Here is a 22,873-nt window from a genome sequence, read left to right on the forward strand (position 1 = left end):
GAGTTGGAGCTAGTACCTCCCCATATATATGTATGGAGTGTAGTTTGCAAATGAAAAGGAACTTTGTGTTCCCAACAAGCTAAGTGAAGTTCGGCTTTCACACACACATATTTCTCAGAACTGAGCATGTGGAGAGACGTTCCTTCATCTAGAACAATGTGAATGGCTCGCAGGGGGCTCTTTTACTCTGGTTTCTCAGTCTGTTTCCTAGTGCTGTTGGGACTTCCACCAGTTTAAACTATGAAACACATTTGGAGACAGAATATCACCATAAATATATATGGAGTGTAGTATGCAAATGAAAAGAAACTTTGTGTTCCCAACAAGCTGGGTGAAGAACGGCTTTCACACACACTTATCTCTCAGAAGTGAGCATGTGGAGAGACGTTCGTTCATCTAGCACAAAGGGAACGGGTTGCATGAGAAACTTTTACTCTGGTTTCTCAGTCTTTTTCCTAGTGCCGGTTTGAAGTTCCTGCAGATTTCACTGTACAAAGGATTTGGAGCTAGTACCTAACCATATAAATCTACGGAGTGTATTTTGCTACTGAAAAGAAACTTTGTGTTCCCAACAAGCTAGGTGAAGGACGGCTTTGACACATTCTTATCTCTCAGAACTGAGAATGTGGATAGAGTTTCGTTCATCTAGCACAAAGGGAACGGGTTGCAGGAGAAACTTTTTCTCTGGTTTCTCAGTTTGTTTCCTAGTGCCGGTTGAAATTCCTGCATTTTTCACTGTAAAAACGACTTGGAGTTAGTACATCCCCATATATATGTATGGATTGTAGTTTGCAAATGAAAAGAATTATTGTGTTCCCAATAATCTAGGTGAAGTGCGTCTTTCACAAACACTTATTTTTCAGAACTGAGCATGTGGAGAGACGTCCGTTCATCTAGCACAAAGGGAACGGGTTGCAGGGGAAACTTATACTTACTTTTCTCAGTATTTTTCTAGTGCCGGTTTGAATTTCCTGCAGTTTTCACTGTAAAACCGAGTTGGATCTAGTACCTCCCCATATATTTGTATGGAGTGTAGTTTGCAAATGAAAAGGAACTTTGTGTTCCCAACAAGCTAAGTGAAGTTCGGCTTTCACACACACATATATCTCAGAACTGAGTATGTGGAGAGACGTTCCTTCATGTAGCACAAATGAAATGGCTTGCAGGAGAAAATTTTACTCTGGTTTCTCAGTCTGTTTCCTAGTGCCGGTTTTAAGTTCCTGCAGTTTTATCTGTAAAACCGAGTTGGAGCTAGTACCTCCCCATTTATATGTATGGAGTGTAGTTTGTAAATGAAAAGGAACTTTGTGTTCCCAACAAGATAAGTGAAGTTCGGCTTTCACACACACATATTTCTCAGAACTGAGCATGTGGAGAGACGTTCCTTCATCTAGCACAAAGTGAATGGCTTGCAGGGACACTTTTATTCTGGTTTCACAGTCTGTTCCGTAGTGCCGGTTGGAATTTCCTGCCGATTTTCCCTGTAAACCCGAGTTGGAGCTAGTACCTACCCATAAATATGTATGGAGTGTATTTTGCAACTGAAAAGAATCTTTGTGTTTCCAACAACATAAAGTGAAAGACGGCTTTCACACACACTTATCTCTCAGACCTGAGCATGTGCAGAGACGTCCGTTCATCTAGCACAAATGGAAAGGTTTCAAGGGGAATTGTTTACTCTTTTTATCAGTCTGTTTCCCAGTGCCGTTTTGAATTTCCTGCAATTTTCAATATAAAACAGTTTTGGAGCTAGTACCCCCCCATATTTATGTATGGAGTGTAGTTTGCAACTGAAAAGAAACTTTGTGTTCTCAACAAGCTATGTGAAGGACGGCTTTCACACACACTTATCTTTCAGATATGAACATGTGGAGAGAATTTGGTTCCTCTAGCACAATGGGAAAAGATTGTAGGAAAAACGTTTACTCTGGATTCTCATCCTGTTTCCTAGGACCGGTTAGTTGTTCCTGCAGTTTTTTCTGTAAACCCGAGTTGGACCTTGTACCTCCCCATATATGTGTGTGGAGTGTAATTTGCAACTGAAAAAAACTTTGTGTTCCTAACATGCTGGGTGAAGTACGGCTTTCACACACAAATATCTCTCAGAACAGAGCATGTTGAGAGACATTCGTTCACATAGCACATAAGGAACGGCTTGCAGGAGAAAGTTTACTCTGGTTTCTCAGTCTGTTTCCTAGTGCCGGTTAGAAGTTCCTGCAGTTTTCACTGTAAAACAGACTTGGAGCTAGTACCAACCCATACATAAATATGGAGTGTAGTTTGCAACTGAAAAGAAACTTTTTGTTCCCAACAAGCTAGGTGAAGGACGGCTTTCACACACAATTAACACTCTGAACTGAGCATGTGGAGAGACGTTCGTTCATATAGCACAAATGGAACGGGTTCAAGGAGAATTATTTACTCTTTTTTCTCAGTCTGTTTCTTAGTGCCTTTTTGAAGTTCCTGCAGTTTTCAATGTAAAACCGATTTGGAGCTTGTACCTCCCCATATTTATGTATGGAGTGTAGTTTGCAAGTGAAAAGAAACTTTGTGTTCCAAGAAATCTAGGTGAAGGACGGCTTTAACACACACTTATCTCTCAGATATGAGCATGTGGAAAGACTTTGGTTCATCTAGCACAAATGGAACGTGTTGAAGGGGAAACTTTTACTCTGGTTTCTCATTCTGTTTCCTAGTGCCTGTTTGAAGTTCCTGCAATTTTCACTGTAAAACCGAGTTGGAGCTAGTACCTCCCCATATATATGCATGTAGTGTATTTACCTACAGAAAAGAAACTGTTTTCCGAACAAGTAAGTTTTCTGATGCCATACACAAATATTTATCTGTCAGAATTGAGAATGAGAATTTCTATCATCCAGTATAAATGGAATGGTCTGCAGTAGAAAAAATTACACTGGTTTCTCAGTTTCTTATTATAGATCCGGGTAAATTTCATGAAGTTTTTCTGTAAAGCTGAGTTGGAGCTAGTAATCCCCATATATATGTATGTAGGGCAGTTTCCAACAGAAAAAAATGTGTTCCCAGCAACCTAGAAGATTGAAGACATCCCACACACTAAACACTCAATATTCAACATATATAGAGACGTTCGTTCATCTAGCAAAAGGGAGGTGGTTCAGTAGAAAGTCTTATAATGGTTTCTTATTCTGTTTCCTACTGCCGGTTTGAAGTTCATGCGGTTTTCAGACCAAAACGGAATACGAGCTAGTACATCCCAAAAATATATATATGTAGTGTTGTTTCCAACACAAAAGAAACTATGTGTTCCCAGGAAGATAGGTGAAAGACTGCTTTAATGGACAATTATCTCTCAGAAATGAGCTTGAGGAGAGACGTTCGAACATATACCATAAAGGTAATATTTACAGTTGAAACGCTTATACTGTTTACTCAATATTTTTCCTACTCTCGTTCTGAACTTCATGCAGATATCACTGTAAATCAAATAGGCATATACTGCATCCAATATACATGAATGTAGGGAATTTAGGAACTAAAAAGAAACATAATGTTCGAAAGGAGCCAGGTGAAGAAGGTCTTTCACACAAATTTATCTCTCACAAATGACCATGAGGAGAGATATTTATTCATCTAGCACAAAGAGAATGGGATGCAGGAGAACCAATTACTCCGGTTTCTCAGTCTGTTTCCTAGTTCTGTTGGGACTTTCACCAGTTTAAACTATGAAACACAGTTGGAGACAGAATATCACCATAAATAATTATGGAGTGTAGTTTGCAAATGAAAAGAAACTTTGTGTTCCCAAAAAGCTGGGTGAAGTACGGCATTCACACACAAATATCTCTCAGAACAGAGCATGTGGAGAGACATTCGTTCACCTAGCACAAAAGGAACGGCTTGCAGGAGAAATTTTACTCTGGTTCCTCAGTCTGTTTCCTAGTGCCAGTTAGAAGTTCCTGCAGTTTTCACTGTAAAACAGACTTGGAGCTAGTACAAACCCATATATATATATGGAGTGTAGTTTGCAACTGAAAAGAAACTTTGTGTTCCAAACAAGCTGGGTGAAGTACGGCTTTCTCACACAATTATCTCTGAGAACTTAGCATGTGTAGAGAATTTCGTTCATCTAGCAAAATGGGAAAGGATTGCAGGGAAAACATTTGCTCTGGATTCTCATCCTGTTTCCTAGGACCGGTTAGAAGTTCCTGCAGTTTTCTCTGTAAAACCGTGTTGGACATTGTACCTCCCCATATATGTGTATGGAGTGTAGTTTGCAACTGAAAAGAAACTTTGTGTTCCCAAGAAGCTGGGTGAATTACGGCTTTCACACACAGTTATCTCTCACAATTGAGCATGTGGTGAGACGTTCGTTCATCTAGCACAAAGGGAACGGGTTGCAGGGGAAACTTTTTCTCTGGTTTCTCAGTTTGTTTCCTAGAGCCGGTTGAACTTCCTGAAGTTTTCACTGTAAAACAGAGTTGGAGTTAGTATATCCCCATATATATATATTAATTGTAGTTTGCAAATGAAAATAATCTTTGTGTTCCCAACAATCTAGGTGAAGGGCGGCTTTCACACACACTTATTTCTCAGAAATGAGCTTGTGGAGAGACGTTCGTTCATCTAGCACAAAGGGAAAGGTTTGCAGGGGAAACTTTTACTCATTTTTCTCAGTCTGTTTCCTAGTGACGGTTTGAAGTTCCTGCAGTTTTCACTGTAAAACCGTGTTGGAGCTTTTACTCCCCCATATATATGAATGGACTGTAGTTTGCTACTGAAAATTAACTTTGTTTTCCCAGCAATCTAGGTGAAGGGCGGCATTCACACACACTTATCTCTCAGACCTGAGCATGTGGAGAGACGTTCGTTCATCTAGCACAAAGGGAACGGTTTGCAGGGGAAACTTTTACTCATTTTTATCAGTCTGTTTCCTAGTGTCGGTTTGAATTTCCTGCAGTTTTACTGTAAAACCGATTTGGAGGTAGTACCTCCCCATATATATGTATGGAGTGCAGTTTGCACCTGAAAAGAATCTTTGTGTTCCCAAAAGCTAGGTGAATGACGGATTTCACCCACACGTATCTCTCAGAACTCAGCATGTGGTGACACGTTCGTCCATCTAGCACAAATGGAACGGTTGGCATGAGAATCTTTTCTATAATTTCTCAGTCTGTTTCCTAGTACCGGTTTGAAGTTTCTGCAGTTTTCACTGTAAAACAGAGTTGGAGCTTGTATCTCCCCGTATATATGTATGGAGTATAGTTTGCAAACTGAAAAGAAACTTTGTGTTCCCAACAAGCTACGTGAAGTATGGCTTTCACACACACTTAACACTCTGAACTGAGCATGAGGAAAGACGTTCGTTCATGTAGCACAAATGGAACGGGTTCAAGGGGAATGATTTGCTCTGTTTCTCAGTCTGTTTCCTAGTGCCGTTTGGAAGTTCCTGCAATTTTCAATGTAAAACCGATTTGGAGCTAGTAACTCTACATATTTAGGTATGAAGTTTAGGTTGCAACTGAAAAGAAACTTTGATTTCCAAGAAAGCTAGGTGAAGGACGGCTTTCACACACACTTATCTCTCAGATATGAGCATGTGGAAAGACTTTGGTTCATCTAGCACAAATGGAACGGGTTGAAGGGGAAACTTTTACTCTGGTTTCTCATTCTGTTTCCTAGTTCCGGTTTGAAGTTCCTGCAGTTTTCACTGTAAAACCCAGGTGGAGCTAGTACCTCCCCATATATATGCATGTAGTGTATTTACCTACTGAAAAGAAACTGTTTTCCCTACAAGTAAGGTTTCTGATGCCATACACAAATATTTATCTGTCAGAATTGAGAACGAGAATTTCTATCATCCAGTATAAATGGAATGGTCTGTAGTAGAAAAATTACACTGGTTTCTCAGTATCTTATTATTGATCCGGGTAAATTTCATGAAGTTTTTCTGTAAAGCTGAGTTGGAGCTAGTAATCCCCATATATATGTATGTAGGGCAGTTTCCAACAGAAAAAAAAGTGTTCCCAACAACCTAGAAGATTGAAGATTCCCACACACTTAACACTCAATATTCAACATATAGAGAGACGTTCGTTCATCTAGCAAAAGGGAGGTGGTTCAGTAGAAAGTCTTATAATGGTTTCTTAGTCTGTTTCCTACTGCCGGTTTGAAGTTCATGCGGCTTTCAGAGCAAAACAGAATACGAGCTAGTACATCCCAAAAATATATATATGTAGTGTTGTTTCCAACACAAAAGAAACTATGTGTTCCCAGGAAGATAGGTGAAAGACTGCTTTCATGGACAATTATCTCTCAGAAATGAGCTTGAGGAGAGACGTTCGAACATATATCATAAAGGTAATGTTTACAGTTGAAACGCTTATACTGGTTACTCAATATTTTTCCAAATCTCGGTCTGAACTTCATGAAGGTATCACTGTAAATCAATTGAGCAAATACTACATCCCAATATACATGAATGTTGGGAAATTAAGAACTAAAAAGAAACATGATATTGGAAAGGATCCAGATGAAGAAGGTCTTTCACACAAATTTATCTCTCAGAAATGACCATGAGGAGAGATATTTGTTCATCTAGCACAAAGAGAAGGGGGTGCAAGAGAACCAATTACTCCGGTTTCTCAGTCTGTTTCCTAGTGCTGTTGGGACTTCCACCAGTTTAAACTATGAAACACAGTTGAAGACAGAATATCACCATAAATATATATGGAGTGTAGTATGCAAATGGAAAGAAACTTTGTGTTCCCAACAAGCTGGGTGAAGAACGACTTTCACACACACTTATCTCTCAGAAGTGAGCATGTGGAGAGACGTTCGTTCATCTAGCACAAAGGGAACGGGTTGCATGAGAAACTTTTACTCATGTTTCTCAGTCTTTTTCCTAGTGCCGGTTTGAAGTTCCTGCAGATTTCACTGTACAATGGATTTGGAGCTAGTACCTAACCATATAAATCTACGGAGTGTATTTTGCTACTGAAAAGAAACATTGTGTTCCCAACAAGCTAGGTGAAGGACGGCTTTCACACACACTTATCTCTCAGAACTGAGCATGAGGAGAGACATTCGTTCATCTAGCACAAATGGAATGGATTGCAGGATAAATTTTACTCCGGTTTCTCAGTCTGTTTCCTAGTGCCGGTTGGAATTACCTGTCCATTTTCCCTGTAAAACAGAGTTGGAGCTAGTACCTCCCCATATATATGTATGGAGTGTATTTTGCAACTGAAAAGAATCTTTGTGTTTCCAACAAGCTAGGTGAAGGACGTCTTTCACACACACTTATCTCTCAGAACTGAGCATGAGGAGAGACCTTCGTTCATCTAGCACAAATGGAATTACTTGCAGGAGAAACTTTTATTCTGGTTTCTCAGACTTTTTCCTAGTGCCGGTTTGAAGTTCCTGCAGTTTTCACTGTAAAACCGAGATGGACCTATTATCACCCCATATATTTGTATGGTGTGTAGTTTGCAACTTAAAAGAAACTTTGTGTTCCCAACAAGCTAGGTGAAGGACGGCTTTAACACACAATTATCTCTCAGACCTGAGCATGTGGAGAGAATTTCGTTCATCTAGCACAATGGGAAAGGATTGCAGGAAAAACATTTACTCTGGATTCTCATCCTGTTTCTTAGGACCGGTTAGTAGTTCCTGCAGTTTTCTCTGTAAAACCGAGTTGGACCTTGTACCTCCCCATATATGTGTATGGAGTGTAGTTTGCAACTGAAAAGAAACCTTGTGTTCCAAACAAGCTGCGTGAAGTACGGCTTTCACACACAGTTATATCTCAGAAATGAGCATGTGGAGAGAAGTTCGTTCATCTAGCACAAAGGGAAAGGTTTGCAGGAGAAACATTTTCCCTGATTTCTCAGTTTGTTTCCTAGTGCGGTTGAAGTTCCTGCATTTTTCACTGTAAAACCGAGTTGGAGTTAGTACATCCCCATATATATGTATGGATTGTAGTTTGCAAAAGAAAAGAATCTTTGTGTTCCCAACAATCTAGGAGAAGGGCGGCTTTCACAAACACTTATTTTTCAGAACTGAGCATGTGGAGAGACGTTCGTTCATCTAGCACAAAGGGAACTGTTTCAAGAAGAATGGTTTACTCTTTTTTCTCACTCTATTTCCTAGTGCGTTTTGAAGTTCCAGCAGTTTCAATGTAAAACCGATTCGGAGCTAGTACTTCCCCATATATATGTATGGAATTGTAGTTTGCAACTGGAAAGGAACTTTGTATTCCCAACAAGCTATATGAAGGGCGGCTTTCACACACAATTAACTCTCAGAACTGAGCCTGTGGGGAGACGTTCGTTCATCTAGCACAAAGGGAACGGTTTGCAGGAGAAACTAATAATCTGGTTTCTCAGTCTGTTTCCGAGTGCAGATTTATAGTTCCTGCAGTTTTCACTTTAAAACCGCGTTGGAGCTAGTACTTCCCTTATATATGTATGGAGTGTAGTTTGCAATTGGAAAGGAAATTTGTGTTCCCAACAAGCTAGTTGAAGGACGGCTTTCACACACACTTATCTCTCAGAACTCAGCATGTGGGAGACGTTCGTTCATCTAGCACAATGGGAACGGGTTGCAGGAGAAACATTTACTCTTGTATCTCAGTCTGTTTCCTAGTGCCGGTTTGAAGTTCCTGCAGTTTTCACTTTAAAACCGAGTTGGTGCTAGTAATTCCCTTATATATGTACGGATTACAGTTTGCAGCTGGAAAGGAACTTTGTTTTCCCAACAAGCTAGGTGAATGACGGCTTTCACACACACTTATCTCTCAGAACTGAGCATGTGGAGAGACGTTCGTTCATCTAGCACAAATGGAACGGTTTGCAGGAGAAATTTTACCCTGGTTTCTCAGTCTGTTTCCTAGTGCCGGTTTGAAGTTCCTGCAGTTATCACTGTAAAATAGAGTTGGAGCTAGTACATCCACATATATAGGTATGGATTGTAGTTTGCAACTGAAAAGGAACTTTGTGTTCCCAACAAGCTAGGTGAAGTACGATTTTACCACAAACTTATCTCTCAGAACTGAGTCTGTGGAGAGACGTTTATTCATCAAGCACAAAGGGAAAGGGTTGCAGAAGAAACTTTTACTATGGTTTCTCATTCTGTTTCCTAGTGAAGGTTTGAAATTCCTGCAGTTTTCACTGTAAAATCGAGTTGTAGCTAGTACATCCCCATATATATGTATGGAGTGTAGTTTGCAACTGGAAAGGAACTTTGTGTTCCCAAAAAGCTAGGTTAAGGACGGCTTTCACACACAATTATCTCTCAGTACTGAGCATGTATAGAGATGTTCGTCTATCTAGCACAATGGGAAAGGTTTGCAGTTGAAACTTTTACTCTGGTTTCTCATTCTGTTTCTTAGTGTCGTTTTGATGTTCCTGCAGTTTTCACTGTAAAACCGAGTTCGAGCTAGAACTTCCCCATATATATGTATGTAGTGTAGTATGCAAATGAAAAGAATCTTTGTGTTCCCAACAAGCTAGTTGAAGGACGGCTTTCCCACACACTTATCTCTCAGAACTGAGCATGTGGAGAGACGTTCGTTCATCTAGCACAAATGGAACTGATGCAGGAGAAACTATAACTCTGGTTTCTCAGTCTTTTTCGTAGTGCCGGGTTAAGTTCCTGCAGTTTTCACTGTAAAACCGATTTGGAGCTAGTACATCCCCATATATATGTATGGAGTGTAGTTTGCAACTGGAAAGGAACTTTGCGTTCCCAACAACCTAGGTGAAGTACTGCTTTCACACATAGTTTCTCTCAGATCAGAGCACGTGGAGAGATGTTCGTTCATCTAGCACATAGGGAAATGTTTGTAGGATAAACTTTTACTCTGATTTCTCAGACTGTTTCCTAGTGCCGGTTTGAAGTTCCTGCATTTTTAACTTTAAAACCGATTTGGAGCTAGTAATTCCATTATATATGTATGGAGTGTAGTTTGACACTGGAAAGGAACTTCGTTTTCCCAACAAGTTAGGTGAAGGACGGCATTCACACACAATTGTCATTCAGAATTGAGCATGTATAAGGACATTCGTTCATCTAGCACAAAGGAACGGGTTGCAGGAGAAACTTTTACTCTGGTTTCTCAGTCTGATTCCTAGTGCCGGTCTGAAGTTCCTGCAGTTTTCACTGTAAAATCGAGTTGGATCTAGTATATCCCCATATATATGTATGGAGTGTAGTTTGAAACTGGAAATGAACTTTGTGTTCCCAACAAAGTAGGTGAAGGACCGCTTTCACACACACATCTCTCAGAACTGAGCATGTGGAGAGACGTTCGTTCATCTAGCACAAAGGGAACGGGTTGCAGGGAAAATTTTACTCTGGTTTCTCAGTCTGTTTCCTAGTGCCGGTTTGAAGTTCCTGCAGCTTTCACTCTAAAACAGAGTTTGGGCTAGTACCTCCCTTATATATGTATGGAGTGTAGTTTGCAACTGAAAAAGAACATTGTGTTCCAAACAAGCTAGGTTAAAGACGGCTTTAACACACGTTAATCTCTCAGAACTAAGAATGTAGAGAGACGTTCGTTCATCTAGCACAAAGGGAACGGTTTGCAGGAGAAAATTTACTCTGGTTTCTCAGTATGTTTCCAAGTGCCGGTATCAAGTTCGTGTAGTTTTCACCTTATAACCGAGTTGGGGCTAGTACCAACCCATATATATTTATGGAGTGTAGTTTGCAACTGGAAAGGAACTTTGTGTTCCCATTAAGTTATGTGAAGTACGACATTCACATAAATTTATCTCTCAGAACTGAGCATGTGGAGAGACGTTCGTTCATTTAGCACAAAGGGAACGGTTTGCAGGAGAAAATTTTACTCTGGTTTCTCAGTCTGTTTCCTTGTGCGGGTTTGAATTTCCTTCAGTTATCACTGTAAAACGGATTTTGATCTAGTACTTACCCATATATATATATTTATGAAGTATAGTTTGCAACTAGAGAGGAACTTTGTTTTCCCAACTAGCTAGGTGAAAGACAGCTTTCACACACACTTATTTCTCAGAACTGAGCATGTGAAGAGACGTTCGTTCATCTAGGAAAAATGGAACGGATTGCAGGAGAAACTTATACTTTGGTTTCTCAGTCTGTTTCCGAGTGCCGGTTTGTAGTTCCTGCAGTTTTCACTGTAAAACCGTGTTGGAGCTAGTATATCCCCATATATATGTATGGAGTTTAGTTTGCAACAGGAAAGGAACTTTGTGTTCCCAACAAGCTATATGAAGGACGGCTTTCGCACATATTTATCTCTCAGAACTGAGCATGTTGAGAGACGTTCGTTCAACTAGCACAAAGGGAATGGGTTGCAGGTGAAAGTTTTACTCTGGTTTCTCAGTCTGTTTCCTAGTGCCGGTTTTAATTTCCTGCAGTTTACACTCTAAAACCGAGTTGGAGCTAGTACATCCCCATTATATATATATGGAGTGTAGTTTGCAAATAGAAAGGAACTTTGGGTTCCCAATAAGCTAGGTGAAGTACGGCTTTCACACAAACTTATCTGTCAGAACTGAGCATGTGGAGAGACATTCGTTCATCTTGCACAAAGGAACGGGTTGCAGGAGAAACTTTTACTCTGGTTTCTCAGTCTGTTTCCTAGTGCCGGTTTGAAGTCTCTGCATATTTCACTGTAAAATCGATTTGGAGCTAGTAGTTCCCGATATATATGTATGAAGTGTAGTTTGCAATTGAAAAGGAACTTTGAGTTCCCAACAAGCTAGTAGAAGTACGGCTTTCACACACACTTATTTCTCAGAAATGAGCATTTGGAGAGACTTTCGTTCATTTAGCACAAAGGGAAAGGATTGCAGGTGAAATTTTACCCTGGTTTCTAAGTCTGTATCCTAGTGCCTGTTTGAAGTTCCTTCAGTTTTCACTGTAAAACCGATTTGGAGCTACTACCTCCCCATAAATACATATGGTGTGTAGTTTGCAACTGGAAAGGAACTTTGTGTTCCCAACAAGCTAGGTGAAGGACGGCTTACACACACTTATCTCTCAGAACTGAACATATGGAGAGACGTTCTTTCATCTAGCACAAAATGAACGGGTTCCAGGGGAAACTTTTACTCTGGTTTCACAGTCTGTTTCCTAGTCCCGGTTTGAAGTTACTGCAGTTTTCACTGTAAAATCTAATTGTAGCTAGTACATCCCCTCATAAATGTATGGAGACTAGTTTGCATCTGGAAATGAACTTTGTGTTCCCAACAAGCTAGGTGAAGTACGGCTTTCACACACACTTATCTCTCAGAACTAAGCATGTGGAGAGAATTTCGTTCATCTAGCACTAAGGGTACTGTTTTCAGGAGAAAGTTTTATTCTGGTTACTCAGTCTGATTCCTAGTGCCGGTCTGAAATTCCTGCAGTTTTCACTGTAAAATCGATTTGAAACTAGTACAACCTCATATAAATGTATGGAGTGTAATTTGCAACTGGAAATGAACTTTGTGTTCCAAACAAGCTAGGTGAAGGATGGCTTTCACACCACTTATCTCTCAGAACTGAGCATGTGGAGAGATGTTCGTTCATCTAGCACAAAGGGAACGGTTTGCAGGATAAAATATTACTCTGGTTTTTCAGTCTGTTTCCTAGTGCCGGTTTGAAGTTCCTGCAGCTTTCACTGTAAAACCGAGTTGGGGCTAGTACCTCCCCTTATATATTTATGGAGTATAGTTTGCAACTGAATAGGAACTATGTGTTCCCAACAAGCTAGGAAAAGTTCGGCTTTCACACACACTTATCTCACAGAACTGAGCTTGTGGAGAGAAGTTCGTTCATCTAGCACGAATTGAAAGTTTTTCAGGAGAAACTTTTCTCTGGTTTCTCAGTCTGATTCCTTGTGCCGGTTTGAAGTTCCTGTAGTTTTCAATGTAACACCGAGTTGGAGCTATTACATCCCCATATATATGTATGGAGTGTAGTTTGCAACTGAAAAGGATCTTTGTGTTCCCAACAAGATAGTTGAAGGACGGCTTTCCCACACACATATCTCTCAGAACTGAGGATTTGGAGAGAATTTCGTTCATCTTGCACAAAGGGAACGGGTTGCAGGAAAAACTTTTACTCTGGTTTTTCAGTCTGTTTAGTAGTGCCGTGTTGAATTTCCCTTAGTTTTCACTTAAAAACCGATTTGGAGCAAGTAATTCCTTTATATATGTATGGAGTGTAGTTTGCAACTGGAAAGGAACTTTGTATTCCCAACAAGCTAGGTGAAGGACGGCTTTCACACACAATTTTCTCTCAGAACTGAGCATGTGGAGAGACGTTCGTTCATCAAGCACAAAGGGAACGGTTTGCAGGAAAAACTTTTACTCTGGTTTCTCCGTCTGTTTCCTAGTGCCGGTTTGAACTTCCTGCAGTTTACACTCTAAAACCGAGTTGGAGCTAGTACATTCCTATATATATTTATGGAGTGTAGTTTGCAACTAGAAAGGAACTTTGGGTTCCCAATAAGCTAGGTGAAGTACAGCTTTCACACAAACTTTTCTGTCAGAACTGAGCATGTGGAGAGACATTCGTTCATCTAGCACAAAGGAACGGGTTGCAGGAGAAACTTTTACTCTGGTTTCTCAGTCTGTTTCCTAGTGCCGGGTTGAAGTCTCTGCATATTTCACTGTAAAACCGATTTGGAGCTAGTACTTCCCGATATATATGTATGAAGTGTAGTTTGCAATTGGAAAGGAACTTTGAGTTCCCAAAAACCTAGTTGAAGTACGGCTTTCACACACAATTATTTCTCAGAAATGAGCATTTGGAGAGACGTTCGTTCATTTAGCACAAACAGAAAGGATTGCAGGAGAAACTTTTACTCTGGTTTCTCAGTCTGTTTCCTAGTGCCGGTTTGAAGTTCCTTCAGTTTTCACTGTAAAACCGATTTGGAGCTACTACCTCCCCATATAAATATATGGTGTGTAGTTTCCAACTGGAAAGGAACTTAGTGTTCCCAACAAGCTAGGTGATGTACGGCATTCACATACATTTTTCTCTCAGAAATGAGCATTTGGAGAGACGTTCGTTCATCTAGCACAAAGGGAACGGTTTGCAGGAGAAACTTTTACTCTGGATTCTCAGTCTGTTTCCTAGTGCCGGGTTCAAGTTCCTGAAGATTTCACTGTAAACCGACTTGGAGCTAGTAGCTCCCCATATATATGTATGGAGTGTAGTTTGCAACTATAAATGTACATTGTGTTCCCAACAAGCTAGGTGAATATCGGCTTCCACAAACACTTATTTTCAGAACTGAGCATGTGGAGAGATGTTCGTTCATCTAGCCCAAATGGAACGGGTTGCAGGAGAAACTTTTAATCTGGTTTCTCAATCTGTTTCCTAGTGCCGTTTTGAATTTCCTGCAGTTTTCACTGTAAAACCGATTTTGAGCTATTACCACACCATATATATATATGGAGAGTAGTTTACAACTGGAAAGGATCTTTGTGTTCCCAACAATCTAGGTGAAGTACGGCATTCACACAGACTTATCTCTCAGAACTGAGCATGTGGAGAGACGTTCGTTCATCTAGCACAAAGGAACGGGTTGCAGTTGGAACATTTACTCTGGTTTATCAGTCTGTTTCCTAGTGCCGGTTTCAAGTTACTGCAGTTTTCACTGTAAATGCGATTTGGAGCTCGTACCTCCCTATATATACGTATGGATTGTAGTTTGCAACTGGAAAGGAACTTTGTGTTCCCAACAAGCTAGGTGAAAGACGGCTTTAACACACACTTATCTCTCAGAACTGAACATGTGCAGAGACGTTCGTTCATCTAGCACAAAGGGAACGGGTTGCAGGGGAAACTTTTACTCTGGTTTCTCAGTCTGATTCCTAGTGCCGGTCTGAAGTTCCTGCAGTTTTCACTGTAACACCGATTTGGAGCTATTATATCCCCATATATATGTATGGAGTGTAGTTTGCAACTGAAAAGGATCTTTGTGTTCCCAAGAAGATAGTTGAAGGACGGCTTTCCCACACACATATCTCTCAGAACTGAGGATTTGGAGAGAATTTCGTTCATCTAGCACAAACGGAACGGGTTGCAGTAGAAACTATTACTCTGGTTTCTCAGTCTGTTTCCTAGTGCCGGTTTCAAGTTCCTGCAATTTTCACTGTAAAACCGAGTAGGAGCTAGTACCTCTCCATATATATGTAAGGAATGTAGTTTGCAAATGAAAAGGAACTTTGTTTTCCCAACAAGCTAGTTGAAGGACGGCTTTCACACACACTTATCTCTCAGAACTGAGCATGTGGAGAGACGTTCGTTCATCTAGCACAAAGAGAACGGGTTGCAGGAGAAACTTTACTTTGGTTTCTCAGTCTGTTTCCTAGTGCCGGTTTGAATTTCCTGCAGTATTCACTGTAAAACTGATTTGGATCTAGTACCTCCCCATATATATTTATGGAGTGTAGTTTGCATCTGGATAGCAACTTGGAGTTCCCAACAATCTATGTGAAGGTCGGCTTTCACACACACTTATCTCTCAGAACTGAGCATGTGGAGAGACTTTCGTTCAACTAGCACAAAGGAACGTCTTGCAGGAGAAACTTTTTCTATGTTTTCACACAGTGTTTCCTAGTGCTGGTTTGAAGTTCCTGGAGTTTTCAATGTAAAACCGAGTTGGATCTAGTACATCCCCATATATATGTATGGGGTGTAGTTTGCAATTGGAAAGGAAATTTTTGTGTTCCCGACAAGCTAGGTGAAGGACGACTTTCCCACACACATATCTCTCAGAACTGAGGATTTTGAGAGAATTTCGTTCATCTAGCCCAAAGGGAACGGTTTGCAGGAGAAAATTTTACCGTGGTTTTTCTGTCTGTTTCCTAGTGCCGGTTTGAGCATCCTGCAGTATTCACTGTAAAACCGATTTGGAGCTAGTACCCCCCATATATATATACGGATTTTAGTTTGCAACTGGAAAGGAACTTTGTGTTCCCAACAAGCTTGGTGAAGGACGGCTTTCACACACAGTTATCTCTCAGAACTGAGCATGTGGAGAGACATTCGTTCATCTAGCACAAACGGAACGGTTTGCAGGAGAAACTTTTACTCTGGTTTCTCAGTCTGTTTCCTAGTGATGGTTTGTAATTCCTGCAGTTTTCACTCTAAAACCGGGTTGGAGCTAGTACATCCCCATATATATGTATGGAGTGTAGTTTGCAAATGGAAAGGATCTTTGTGTTCCAACAAACTAGGTGAAGGAAGGCTTTCACACACACTTATCTCTCAGAACTGAGCATATGTTGAGACGTTCGTTCATCAAGCACAAAGGGAAAGGGTTGCAGGAGAAACTTTTACTCTGGTTTCTCAGTCTGTTTCCTAGTGCCAGTTTGAATTTCCTGCAGTATTCACTGTAAAACCGATTTAGAGCTAGTACCTCCCCATATATATTTATGGAGTGTAGTTTGCATCTGGATAGCAACTTGGTGTTCCCAACAATCTATGTGAAGTTCGGCTTTCACACACACTTATCTCTCAGAACTGAGCATGTGGAGAGACTTTCGTTCATCTAGCACAAAGGAAAGTGTTGCAGGTGAAACTTTTACTATGGTTTCTCTGTCTGTTTCCTAGTGCCGGTTTGAAGTTCCTGCAGTTTTCACTTTAAAACCGCGTTGGAGCTAGTACTTCCGTTATATATTTATGGAATGTAGTTTGCATCTTGAAAGGAACTTCGTGTTCCCAATAAGCTAGGTGAAGTACGGCTTTCACACACAATTATCTCTCAGAACTGAGCATGTATAGAGACTTTCGTTCATCTAGCACAAAATGAACGGGTTGCAGGAGAAATTTTACTCTGGGTTCTCCGTCTGATTCCTAGTGCAGTTCTGAAGTTCCTGCAGATATCACTGTAAAATCGAGTTGGAGCTAGAATTTCCCCATATATATGTATGGAGTGTAGTTTGCAACTGGAAATGAACTTTGTGTTCCCAACAAGCTAGGTGAAGGACGGCTTTCACACACACTTATCTCTCAGAACTGAGCTTGTGGAGAGACGTTCTTTCATCTAGCACAAATGGAACGGTTTGCAGGACAAACTTTTACTGTGGTTTCTCAGTCTGTTTCCTAGTGCCGGTTTTGAAGCTCCTGCAGTTTTCACTGTAAAATAGAGTTGTAGCTAGTACATACCCTTATAAATATATGGATGCTAGTTTGCTTTTGGAAAGGAACTTTGTGTTCCCAACAAGCTAGTTGAAGGACGGCTTTCACACATACTTATCTCTCAGAACTGAGCATGTGGAGAGACGTTCGTTCATCTAGCACAAAAGGAACGGGTTGCAGGAGAAACTTTTACTCTGGTTTCTCAGTCTGTTTCCTAGTGCCGGTTTCAAGTTCCTGCAATTTTCACTGTAAAACCGAGTTGGAGCTTGTACCTCTCCATATATATGTAAGGAATGTAGTTTGCAATTGAAAAGGAAATTTGTGTTCCCAACAAGCTATTTGAAAGACGGCTTTCACACACACTTATCTCTCAGAACTGAGCATATGGAGAGACGTTCGTTCATCTAGCACAAAGAGAACGGGTTGCAGGAGAAACTTTACTCTGGTTTCTCAGTCTGTTTCCTAGTGCCAGTTTGAATTTCCTGCAGTTCTCACTGTAAAACCGATTTGGAGCTAGTACCTCCCCATATATATTTATGGAGTTTAGTTTGCATCTGGATATCAACTTGGTGTTCCCAACAATCTATGTGAAGGTCGGCTTTCACACACACTTATCTCTCAGAACTGAGCATGTGGAGAGACTTTCGTTCATCTAGCACAAAGGAACGTGTTGCAGGAGAAACTTTTACTATGTTTTCTCACACTGTTTCCTAGTGCCGGTTTGAAGTTCCTGGAGTTTTCAATGTAAAACCGAGTTGGAGCTTGTAAATCCCCATATATATGTATGGGGTGTAGTTTGCAATTGGAAAGGAACTTTGTATTCCCAACAAGCTAGGTGAAAGACGGCTTTCACACTCACATATCTCTCAGAACTAAGCATGTGGAGAGACGTTCGTTCATCTAGCACAAAAGGAACGGATTGCAGGAGAAACTTTTACTCTGGTTTCTCAGTCTGTTCCCTAGTGCCGTTTTGAAGTTCCTGCAGTTTTCACTGTAAAACCGAGTTGGAGCTAGTAACTCCCCATATATTTTTATGGACTGTTGTTTGCAACTGGAAAGGAACTTTGTGTTCCCAACAAGCTAGGTGAAGGACGGCTTTCACACACACTTATCTTTCAGAACTGAGCATGTGGAGAGATGTTCGATCATCTAGCACAAAGGAAACGGATTGCAGGAGAAAATTTTACTCTGGTTTTTCAGTCTGTTTCCTAGTGCCGGTTTGAAGTTCCTACAGTTTTCACTTTAAAAACGCATTGGAGCTAGTACTTCCCTTATAAATGTATGGAGTGTAGTTGGCAACTGGAAAGGAACTTTGTGTCAACAACAAGCTAGTTGAAGGACGGCTTTCACACACACTTATCTCTCAGAACTGAGCATGTGGAGAGACGTTCCTTCATCTAGCAAAAATGGTACGGGTTGCAAGAGAAACTTTTACTCTGGTTTCTCAGTCAGATTCCTAGTGTCTGTCTGAAGTTCCTGCAGTTATCACTGTAAAACAAATTTGGAACTAGTACCTCCCCTTATATATGTATGCAGTGTAGTTTGCAACTGAATAGGAACTTTGTGTTCCCAACAAGATAGCTTAAGGACGGCTTTAACACACATTTTTCTCTCAGAACTGAGTATGTGGAGAGACGTTCGTTCATCTAGCACAAAGGGAACGGTTTGAAAGAGAAATTTTACTCTGGTTTCTCAGTCTGTTTCCAAGTGCCGGTTTAAATTTCCTGTAGTATTCACTGTAAAACCGAGTTGGAACTAGTATCACCACACATATATGTATGGAGTGTACTTTGAAAATGGAAAGGAACTTTGTATTCCCAACAAGCAGGTTAAAATGACGGCTTTCACACAAACTTGTCCCTCAGAAATGAGCATGTGTGTAGAAGTTCTTTCATCTAGCACAAAGGGAACGGGTTGCATGAGAAACTTTTACTCTGATTTCTCAGTCTGTTTCCTAGTGCCGGTTTGAATTTCTTGCAGTTTTCAGTGTAAAACCGAGTTGGAGCTAGTACCTCCCCATATATATATATATGGAGTGTAGTTTGCAACTGAAAAGGAACTTTGTGTTCCCAACAAGCTAGGTGAAGTACGGCTTTCACACACACTTTTGTCTCAGAACTGAGCATGTGGAGAGACGTTCTTTAATCTATCACAAAGGGAACGGGTTGCAGGACAAACTATGACTCTGGATTCTCAGACTGTTTCTTTGTGCCAGTTTGAAGTTCCTGCAGTTTTCACCTTAAATCGGATTTGGAGCTAGTACCACCCCATATATGTGTACAGACTGTAGTTTGCAACTGAAAAGGAACTTTGTGTTCCCAACAAGCTAGGTGAAGGATGGCTTTCACACACATATTTCTCTCAGATCTGAGCATTTGGAGAGACGTTCGTTCATCTAGCACAAAGGGAACGGGTTGCAGGAGAAACTTTTACTCTGGTTTCCCAGTCTGTTTCCTAGTGCCGGTTTGAAGTTCCTGCAGATTTCACTGTAAAACGACTTGGAGCTAGTAGCTCCCCATATATATGTATGGAGTGTAGTTTGGAACTATAAAGGAACTTAGTGTTCCCAACAAGCTAGGTGAATATAGGCTTCCACACACACTTATTTTCAGAACTGAAAATGTGGAGAGAAGTTCGTTCATCTAGCACAAATGGAACGGGTTGCAGGAGAAACTATTAATCTAGTTTCTCTATCTGTTTCCTAGTGCCGTTTTGAATTTCCTGCAGTTTTCACTGTAAAACCGATTTGGAGCTATTACCACACAATATATTTATATGGAGAGTAGTTTACAACTGGAAAGGAACTTTGTGTTCCCAACAAGCTAGGTGAAGTACGGCATTCACACAGACTTATCTCTCAGAACTGAACATGTGGAGGGACGTTCGTTCATCTAGCACAAAGAACGGGTTGCAGTAGGTATATTTACTATGGTTTATCAGTCTGTTTCCTAGTGCCGGTTTCAAGTTACTGCAGTTTTCACTGTAAAAGCGATTTGGAGCTCGTACCTCCCCATATATATGTATGGATTGTAGTTTGCAACTGGAAAGGAACTTTGTGTTCCCAACAAGCTAGGTGAAGAACGGCTTTTACACACATTTATCTCTCAGAACTGAACATGTGGAGAGACGTTCGTTCATCTAGCACAAATGGAACGGGTTGCGGGAGAAACTTTTACTCTGGTCTCTCAGTCTGTTTCCTAGTTACAGTTTGAAGTTCCTGCAGTTTTCACTGTAAAATCGACTAGGAGCTAGTACCCCATATATATATGTAAGGAGGGTAGTTTGCAACTGGAAAGGAACTATGTGTTCCCAACAAGCTAGGTGAAGGACGGCTTTCACACACAGTTATCTCTCAGAACTGAGCATGTGGAGACACGTTCGTTCATCTAGCATAAATTGTACGGATTGCAGGAGAAACTTTTACTCTGGTTTCTCAGTCTGTTTCCTAGTGCCGGTTTGAAGTTCCTGCAGTTTTCACTGTAAAACCGAGTTGGAGCTAGTAACTCTCCATATATTTTTATGGATTGTAGTTTGCAACTGTAAAGGAACTTTGTGTTCCCAACAAGCTAGGTGAAGGACGGCTTTCACACACACTTATCTTTCAGAACTGAGCATGTGGAGAGACTTTCGATCATCTAGCACAAAGGAAACGGATTGCAGGAGAAAATTTTACTCTGGTTTCTCAGTCTGTTTCCTAGTGCCGGTTTGAATTTCCTGCAGTTTTCCCTGTAAAACCGTGTTGGAGCTAGTAACTTCCCATATATCCATGGAGTGTATTTTGCAACTGAAAAGAAACTATGTCTTCCCAAAAAGCTAGGTGAAGGACGGCTTTCACACACACCTATCACTGAGAACTGAGCATGAGGAGAGACCTTCGTTCATCTAGCACAAATGGAATCGCTTGCAGGAGAAATTTTACTCTGGTTTCTCAGGCTGTTTCCTAGTGCCGCTTTGAAGTTCCTGCAGTTTCCATTGTAAAATCAAGTTGGAGCTAGTGCCTCCCCATATATATGTATGGAGTGTACTTTGAAACTGAAAAGAAACTTTGTGTTCTAAAAAGCTAGGTGAAGGACGGCTTTCAAACACACATATTTCTCAGAACTGAGCATGTGGAGAGACGTTCGTTCATCTAGCACAAATGAAAAAGTTTCAAGGGGAATATTTTACTGTTTTTTCTCAGTCTGTTTCCTAGTGCCGTTTTGAAGTTCCTGCAGTTTTCTATGTAAATCCGATTTGGAGCTAGTTCCTCCACATATTTATGTATGGAGTGTAGTTTGTAACTGAAAAGAAACTTTGTGTTCCAAGAAAGCTTGGTGTAGGACGGCTTTCACACACACTTATCTCTCAGATATGAGCATGTGGAGAGACGTTGGTTCATCTAGCATAAATGGAACGGGTTGAATGGGAAACTTTTACTCTTGTTTCTCATTCTGTTTCCTAGTGCCGGTTTGAAGTTCCTGCAGTTTTCACTGTAAAAACGAGTTGGAGCTAGTACCTCCCCATATATATGCATGTAGTGTATTTACCTACTGAAAAGAAACTGTTTTCCCAACAAGTAAGTTTTCTGATGCCATACACAATTATTTATCTGTCAGAATTGAGAATGAGAATTTCTATCATCCAGTATAAATGGAATGGTCTTTAGTAGAATAAATTACTCTGGTTTCTCAGTATCTTACTATTCATCCGGGTAAATTTCATGAAGTTTTTCTGTAAAGCTGAGTTGGAGCTTGTAATCCCCATATATATGTATGTAGGGCGGTTTCCCACAGAAAAAATTGTGTTCCCAACAACCTAGAAGATTGAAGACTTCCCACACACTTAACACTCAATATTTAACATATAGAGAGGCGTTCGTTCATCTAGCAAAAGGGACGTGGTTCAATAGATATACTTATAACGGTTTCTTTGTCTGTTTCCTACTGCCGGTTTGAAGTTCATGCGGCTTTCTGAGCAAAACAGAATACGAGCTAGTACATCCCAAAAATATATATATGTAGTGTTGTTTCCAACACAAAAGAAACTATGTGTTCCCAGGAAGATAGGTGAAAGACTGCTTTCATGGACAATTATCTCTCAGAAATGAGCTTGAGGAGAGACGTTCGAACATATACCATAAAGGTAATGTTTACAGTTGAAACGCTTGTACTGTTTACTCAAAATTTTTCCTTCTCTCGGTCTGAAATTCATGCAGATATCACTGTAAATCAAATAGGCAGATACTACATCCCAATATACATGAATGTAGGGAATTTAGGAACTAAAAAGAAACATAATGTTCGAAAGGAGCCAGGTGAAGAAGGTCTTTCACACAAATTTATCTCTCAGAAATGACCATGAGGAGAGATATTTCTTCATCTAGCACAAAGAGAAGGGGATGCAGGAGAACCAATTACTCCGGATTATCAGTCTGTTTCATAGTGCTGTTGGGACTTCCACCAGTTTAAATTATGAAACACAGTTGGAGACAGAATATCACCATAAATATATATGGAGTGTAGTTTGCAAATGAAAAGAAACTTTGTGTTCCCAACAAGCTAGGAGAAGGACGGCTTTCACACACACTTAACTCTCAGAAGTGAGCATGTGGAGAGACGTTCGTTCATCTAGCACAAAGGGAACGGGTTGCAGGAGAATCTTTAACTCTGCGTTCTCAGTCTGTTTCCTAGTGCCGGTTTGAAGTTCCTGCAGATTTCACTGTACAACGGAGTTGGAGCTAGTACCTAACCATATAAATGTATGGAGAGGAGTTTGCAACTGAAAAGAAACTTTG

Source organism: Camelus bactrianus, chromosome 11 (assembly GCF_048773025.1).
Source record: "Camelus bactrianus isolate YW-2024 breed Bactrian camel chromosome 11, ASM4877302v1, whole genome shotgun sequence".
Lineage (NCBI taxonomy): Eukaryota > Metazoa > Chordata > Mammalia > Artiodactyla > Camelidae > Camelus > Camelus bactrianus.